Consider the following 8,954-nt stretch of genomic DNA (forward strand, 5'->3'; position numbering starts at 1 on the left):
CCCCATCCTCAGCCCCTCATGCTCTTTTAGAGGATTATGTGGGACCTGAACTCTAGAGCTATGTTGGGGGACACCTCTCACTGTTGGACAGGAGCTGGGATCCTCTAGACCTGGAGGTCCTTCTTTCTAGGGCCACCTGCCAGGGCTTATGATTGTTAATCCTCAATGTCATGATTTTATGTGTTGACTCCTGGAAGCCCCCACCCCTGGGGTAGGAGCAGGGCTGGATCCCAAGCCCCTTCCTCTTTCATGGAGAGCAGAGTGATCTAGCTTCTCTGGGGCCTGCTGTGAATATTTAATCTATTTATGGTTCCCAGGAAGTGTGTTTGGTGAAGGAAGCACCTCCCTGGACACTTTCTGCCAGTGCTGGAGTAACTGCCTCTCCTGGACCTGGCTCAGGGAGCAAGAATTTTGATATATTTCTAATAAAGGACTTTGTCTCACACACACAAAAAAAAACAAGGAGGCCCACTGTCACATTTTCAGCATTGTGCTAGAATATGTAGCTAGCACAATCAGGCAAGAAAAATAAATAAAAGGTATCAAAATTGGAAAGGAAGTAGTAACACTTTCACTGCTTGAAGATGCTAGGATCCTATATGTAGAAAATATGGAAAAGTCTACAGCAAAGCTACTAGAGCTAAGAAATGAATATAGCAAAGTGAGAGGGTAAAGGATCAACAGGAGAATCAGTAGTGTTCCTAACAGGAGTAATGAGCAACATGAGGAAGAAATCAAGAAAAAAATATTCTATTTACAATAGCAACCAAAAGAGCCAAGTATTTAGGAATAAACTTAACCTATACAGAAAAAACTACAAGAAATTGCTAAAAAAAATAAATCAAATGACCTTAAAAAAAAAAAAGAGGAAAAACATTGCATTCATGGATTGGAAGACTAAATATAGATAACATGTGAATTATACCAACATTTATTTATAGATTCAATAGAATATGAATTAAAATGCCAACAACTTACTTTGCAGAAATAGAAAAACCAATAACAAAAATTATTTGAAAGGGCAGGTACCTCAAATAGCCAGAAATGTCTTGAGAAAGGGGAGTGAAGTTGGAGGTCTCGCACTACGTGACTTTACAGGAATTTACAAAGCTACAGTGGTCAAAACAGCATGGTACTGGAATAAAAATAGATATTCTGACAAGTGGAATCAAACTGAATGTTTAGAAATAGACCCTCTCATGTATGGACAATTGATCATTGATAAGGCAGCTAAGCCAATGCAACTGGGACACAGCAGCCTCTTCAAAAAATGATGTTTGACTCTCAAAGTTTGCTCAGTAATGTTAGTTCATATTAGAGAGACCATACAGTATTGGAGATAGAAAGAGGGTAGAGATCAGGCATTTCATGCTAAAGGACTACAGAATGTTCAGCAGGATTGATTTTATAGATCAAATCCTGCTCTATAGATCCAGAAATAGCATAATACTGTGTGGTGGTAGCACCATATTGTAAGTACACTGAACAAAGATGTCTGTGAGTAAGACTGAAAGATGTGGGATAGGGGAATGTCTGACACCAGAGGTAAAGATAGATGATGAAGACTGGGACTGTATAACTTGGCAAAACCTTCAGTGGCCAATGACTGCTACTAAATGTACAAATATAAAAATGTTCTTACACGTGGGAGAACAAATGAATGTCAGCCATGCAAAGTGTTGAAAAGGGGATGGTATTTGGGAAAACAGAATCAAAGCAAATGATTCTATGGTCAACAGTATCATTGTAATGTACTTCCATTAAATGTAACAAAGGCAATGTACCAAAGTTAAATGTGTATGAGAGGGGGATATAAGGAAGGGATATGGGATTCTTGGTAATAGTGTTGTTCTCTGTCCTTACTAATCCAATGTATTGTATGACACTTTATTTTTCTTTTTATTATTATCTTTTTCATTATTCACCAAAAAAAGAAAAACTTTTTCATAGGAATCAATACATTCAGGTGCTGACTGTAGTGATAAATACACAACTATAGGATGATACTGTGAATAACTGATTTTACAGTGTGTATAATTGTATGTTATGTGAGTATATCTCTATAAAATTATAGGAAAAATATATATGGGGTAAAAGTGTTGGAGAAAACATGGAGAGACGGATGAACCTATTTACTGGTGATGAGGAGGCAGAATGGTGCAGCCTTTCTGTAGGTCACTGAGGTGGTTTCACAAGAAGTTAAGTATGTGGGTGCCACAAGGTCCTGCAACCTCATTATGGGGTATGCACTTGGAAGATCTGAAAGCTGAGATGTGAATGGACATTTGCACTTTGGTGTTTATGGAGGCAGTATGCATGATTTGCAGTGGGTCGAGGTGGCCTAAGGGTACACTGAGGAACAGAATGATGAACTGTGGTGTATGCATGTAGTGGAATATTGAGCAACTACAAGAAGGAAAGAAGTTGTGAGACATGCAAGGAAGTGAATGGATCCTGTAGATAGCATTTTGAGGGAAGTACACCATAAACAAAGGCAAACACTATAATGCCTCATTTATGTGGACTAACTACAATGTGTAAACTCAGAACTGAATCTTAGAGTACAGCCTCATGTAGCAATGATTAATGTAATTGTCCCTAGATTGCAAGCTCTTACACAAGTCAAATCTATTCCTGATTTGTAGTGGCGATATCCAAACTCTGAGATGTTGATCCCTTGGTGTATAACCTGATTGGTGTCTGGAACATTAGGTATCTGTACAACACCTGAAACTCAGAGCTAGAACTCAGCAGATATGAATATCTGTATTAATGCATACAGCAACTGTTAAAAACAAAAAGCTGAAAAAGAGCATAGACTTCAGTTAGAGATATGAATGAAGCATATCTGGCTAAGACTAGGGCAAATCAGACCAAAGGGTAAAGGTTGAAACTGACTGTGTGTTAAAACATCAACTTCCATGTGAGACCAATGGAAGAAATGTTTATTTGGTGTAGGACCTATATTTTCTAAACAGTGTAACCTCTACATTCAGTTGGTTCAAACATCACAATTACATGGAACTTTGAATAGGAAGTGAGATATGGTAGGTCTGTATAGGTTAGCATGAAATAGCAACAAATCCCTAAGTAATTTGGATGGAGAATAAAAATATATGTTCAGGGACCCCTGAGGAGCTGGGGGAGGATGCAGAAGTGTTGGACTTCCTCACCTGGATTGTTGCTGATATTCTCACAAATACTGGAGACTAACAATTTGACATGCTGAGCCCTCTGTCATGGGACTTGCCCCTATGAAGCTTGTTACTGCAAAGGAGAGGCTAAACATGCTTATAATTGCACCTAAGGGTCTCCCCCTAACTGCCTCTTTGTTGCTCAGATGTGGCCCTCTGTCTTTAACTAAGCCACCTTGGCAGATGATCTCACTGCCCTTCCCCCTATGTGGGTCCTGATTCCCAGGGGTGTAAATCTCCCTGGCAGCACAGGATATGACCTCTGGGAATGAATCTGGACCTGGCATCATGGGATTGATAACATCATGACCAAAAAGAGGATTTGAAATGAAATGACATAAAGCTTCAGTGTCTGAGAGATTTCAAATGGAGTCAAGAGGTCACTCTTGTGGACATTCTTATGTACTATATAGATAACACCTTTTAGGTTTTAATGTATTGGAACAGCTACAAGTAAATACCTGAAACAACCAAACTCCAACCCAGTAGCCTTGAGTCTTGAAGACAATTGTACAAGGTAGAGTACAAGGGGTGACAATGTGATTACGAAAACCTTGTGGATCACACTCCCTTTATCCAGTGTATGAGTGATGAGTAGATAAATGGGGACAAAAACTAAATGAACAACATGGGGGGATGGGGGATGATTTGGGTGTTCTTTTTTATTTTTATTCTTATTATGATTCTTTCTGGTGTAAGAAAAATGTTCAAAAATAGATTGGGGGCTGCGGACAAGATGGTGGCATAGAGAGGAGTGGAAGCTAAGTAGTCTCCCTGGAACAACTACAAAAAAACAGAAACAACTAGCAAATAATCCAGAATAACTGCGGGGAGACAAATGAGACCATCCACTCATCATACACCAACCTGAATTGGGAGGAATGCCCGAGAACACAGCATAAAATCTGTAAGTAAAACCTGTGGAACGAAGTCATGAGACCCCCTCCCCCATAGCCCGAGCTGCAAAGCCTCATGGTGCCAGAGAGAAGCTCTCTCCCAGCAAGCGAATACAGCTCAGCTGAGCTCCAACTGGGGTTTTAAGTAGCAAGTGTGAACTGCTCACTACAGGTACACATCCCCAAAAAACAGACAGAGGCTTTGGGTGATGACTGACCTGGGAGAGCCGGAGGGTCCCCTTGGACTGGGTCTGAAGGGGACTATCTGTTTCTTTTTTGGCTCAGTGGAGAAAGCCCCAGTCATTTTCAGTTTCCAGGGCTGTGATTCTGGGAAGGGTGGAGACAGCACAAGCAGAGAGAGAGACCACTGAAATGCTAATGACCTCCACGTGAGGGGTCTGTCTTCTCTAGGAGGAAAGGGGTGGGGCCCTTTCCATTCAGAAACAGACCCCAGAGCCTGGGGGAACATGGCCATACCTCCTCACACCAGTCAAGAATTATAGGCTAACAGGCATCTCCTGCTGGGCAGAAAAGCACAGTGACCTGAGGCATCAAAGCGTGGAGCAATTTTCTAAGACACACCCACAGGGAAACCAGATACTGAATATTTCTTCCCTCTGGGACCTGAGCCTTTTCTGGTCTGGGAAAACCTGATTTGGATAACCAAGGAAACCATGCCTAGACAACAGAAAATTACAACCAACACTAAGAAAAACAAAGTTATGGCCAGTCAAAGGAGCAAACGTACACTTCAACTGAGATACAGGAATTTAAACAACTAATGCTAAATCAATTCAAAAAGTTCAGAGAAGATATTGCAAAAGAAATAGAGGCTGTAAAGGAAGCACTGAGCATGTATATGGCAGAAATCAAAAGTTCAAAAAAACAACTAGTAGAATCTATGGAAATGAAAGGCACAACACAAGAGATGAAAGACACAATGGAAACATACAACAGCAGATCTCAAGAGGCAGAAGAAAACACTCAGGAACTGGGGAACAAAACACCTGAAAGCCTACACGCAAAGAACAGATGAAGAAAAGAATGAAAAAATATGAGCAACATCTCCAGGAACTCAAGGATCAAACAAAGTACAATAATGTACGTGTCATTGGTGTCCCAGAAGGAGAAGAGAAGGGAAAGGGGGCAGAAGCAATAATAGAGGAAATAATTGATGAAAATTTCCCATCTCTTATGAAAGACATAAAATTACAGATCCAAGAAGCACAGCGTACTCCAAACAGAAGAGATATGAATAGGCCTATGCCAAGACACTTAATAATCAGATTATCAAATGTCAAAGACAAAGAGAGAATCCTGAAAGCAGCAAGAGAAAAGCGATCCATTACATACAAAGGAAGCTTAATAAGACTATGTGCGGATCTCTCAGCAGAAACCATGGAGGCAAGAAGGAAGCGGTGTGATATATTTAAGATACTGAAAGAGAAAAACCGCCAACCAAGAATCCTGTATCCAGCAAAGCTGTCCTTCAAATATGAGGGAGAGCTCAAAATATTTTCTGACAAACAGACAATGAGAGACTTTGTGAACAAGACACCTGTCCTACAGGAAATACTAAAGGGAGCACTACAGGGTGATAGAAGACAGGAGTGTGTGGTTTGGAACACAATTTTGGGAGATGGTAGCACAACAATGTAAGTACACTGAACAAAGGTAACTATGAATACGGTTGAGAGAGGAAGGTGGGGAGCATGTGAGACACCACAAGAAAGGAGGAAAGATAAAGACTGGGACTGTGTAACTTGGTGAAATCTAGAGTATTCAACAATCATGATAAAATGTACAAATATGTTCTTTTACGAGGCAGAACAAGCAAATGTCTACCTTGCAAGGTGTTAAAAATGGGGAAGCACTGGGGGAGGGATGCAATCAGCATAAACTAGAGACTGTAACTAATAGAATCATTGTATTATGCTTCCTTTAATGTAACAAAGGTGATATACCAAGGTGCATGCAGATAAGAGAGGGGGATAGGGGAGGCATGTCAGACAATTGACATTGGTGGTATTGTCTGATTCTTTACTCTACTTTGATTTAAGGTTATTTTTCCTTTTGCTGCTTCCTAGCTGTCATTTTTTTTCCTCTTTCTTTTGCCTCTCTACCTTCTTTGACTCTCCCTCCTGCCTTGTGGAAGAAATGTAGATGCTCTTATATAGATAGTGGTGAAGGTGGTGAACACATAAATGTATGACCATGCAGAAAACCATTGACTATTTTCTTGGGATGGAATGTATGGTGAGTGAACAAAACCATATTAAAAAAAAATGGGTTGATGACAAAACCTCGAGGGCAATATACTGAGTGAAATAAACCAGACACATAAGGACAATTATGACAGGGTCTCACTGATAGGAACTAATTACAACATGTAAACTCATAGACATGAAATATAAGGTACCAAGATATAGGATGAGGCTTAAGAATGGGGAGTGGTTGCTTAGTATGAGCAGAATGTTCAATTAGGATGAACTTAAATGTTTGGAAATGAACAGGGGTGTTGGTAGCAAGATGTGAGAATAACTAACAGTGCCAAATGGTGTGTGGATGAGGTGGAAAGGGGAAGCTCAGAGTCATATATGTCACCAGAAGGAAAGGTGGAGGTCAAAAGATGGGAATGTATAAAACTGAATCCTATGGTGGGCAATGTCCATGATCAACTGTACAAATACTAAAAATCACTTCCATGAACCAGAACAAATGTATGACAATACAATTAGAAGTTAATAATAGAGGGGCATATAGGGAAGAACTATATACCTTTTACAAACTATATACTACAGTTAGTAGTATTTCAACATTTTTCCATAAACAGTAACAAATGTACCATATTGATACTATGAGTCAACAACTGAGGGGGGTTGGTTAGGGATAGGGGAGGATTAGAGTTTCCTTTTCTTTTTTTCTTTTTTCATCTTTCACTTTATTTCTTGTCTGGAGTAATGAAGGGTTTCTAAAAATTGAACAAAAATTAAGTGTGATGGATGCACAGCTGTATGAGGGTACCCAGGGGCAAGTGATTGTACACTTTGGATCTTTGGATAATTATATGGTATCTGAACAATCTCAATAAAAATGAAAAAAAAGTAGATTGGGGTGATGAATGCACAACTATATGATTGTATTGTGAACAGTTGATTGTATACCATGGATGACTGTATGGTATATTAATATATCTCAATAAAACTGAAAAAGATGTTTGAAGAACTGATTATCCATAGCCAAAAGAATGAAAGAGGACTCCTATCTCACACCTTATACAAAAATTTACTTGAAATTGATCAAAGACCTAATCATTAGAGAAAAGAGCATAAAATTTTTTGAGTAAAATGTAGGAAAATATCTTAAAGATCCTGTGATAGGAGAGGGTTTCCTAGACCTTGTGCACAAATTACAAGCAATGAAGAAGATATAGATAAATGGGATATCTTAAAATTAAACACTTCAGTACATCAAAGGACTTTGTGAAAAAAGTAAAAAGGCAGCCTACACAATGGGAGACAATATTTGGAAACCACATATCAGATAAGGGTTTAATATGCAGGGTATATTAGGAGCTTCTACAATTCAACAAAAAAAGACAACCCAATTAAAAATGGGCAAAAGCCATGGAGAGATTCTTTTCTGAAGAGGAAATACAAATGGTTCAGCAACTTCTGAAAAGAAGCTCAACTCACTGGCTATTAGGGAAATGAAAATCAAACTACAATGTGATATCATCTCACACAACCTAGAATGGCCAGTATCAAAAAAAAAAAAAAAAAAAAAAAAAGAAAGAAAGAAAATTACCAGTACTGGAGAGGACATGGAGAAAGAGGCAGACTGTTGTTGGTAATGTAGAGTGGTACAGCCACTCTGGAAGACTGTGTTGGTTTCACAGGGAGCTAAGAATTGCTGTATGATCCAGCACTTCCATTACTAGGTATGTACTCAGAAGATCTGAAAGCCAAGGCATGAATAGATATTTTTAAACTGATGTGTATGCTGATATTCTTCATGATTGCCAAAAGACAGAAAGGGCCCAAATGTACATCAATGGTCAAGTGAATAAAAAACTGTGGTATATACATACAATGGAATATTATACAGTTCTAAGATTAAATTCATGTAGCATATAACAACATGAATAAACTTTGAGTACATTATGTTGAGAAAAGTTAGCCAGAAATGAAATGATAAATACTATATGGTCTCACAAATATGAACTAACATTAGTGAGCAAATGTTGAAAGTTAAATGTGAGGACACAGGTTATCAGGAGATAGAAACAATGTAGAGCTTGAGCATGTGATGCTGAAGGAGTCCAGAACATTCAACAGGATTGGTTGTATAGATGCATAAATGGAAAGCACAATACTGTGTGATGGTAGCACAATATTTTAAGCACACTGAACAAAATGACTGTGAGTAAGGATGAAAGAGGAAGGTTAGGGACATGTATGTCACCAGGATAAAAGATACAAGAAAAAGACAGGGGCTGTAGAACTTAGTGAAAGCGAGTAGTTAATGATATTGATTACCTTTTGATCCAGCAATTTCACTTCTCAGTGCATACCCAGAAGATCTGAAAGCAGTGACATGAGCAGATATTTGCACAACAATGTTCATCGCAGCATTATTCACAATTGCCAAGAAATGGAAACAATCCAAATGTCCTTCAACAGATGAGTGGGTAAAAAAAATGTGATATATACGTGATGGAATACTACATGGCAGTAAGAAGGAACAAGGTCATGAAGTATATGACAAGGATGAACCTTAGAGACATAATGCTGACTGAAATAAACAAGGCACAAAAAGAGAGTGTATGTTACCCCTTATGTGAATTCTGTGAAAAATGTCAAAT

Source organism: Choloepus didactylus, chromosome 4 (genome assembly GCF_015220235.1).
Source record: "Choloepus didactylus isolate mChoDid1 chromosome 4, mChoDid1.pri, whole genome shotgun sequence".
Classification (NCBI taxonomy): Eukaryota; Metazoa; Chordata; class Mammalia; order Pilosa; family Megalonychidae; genus Choloepus; species Choloepus didactylus.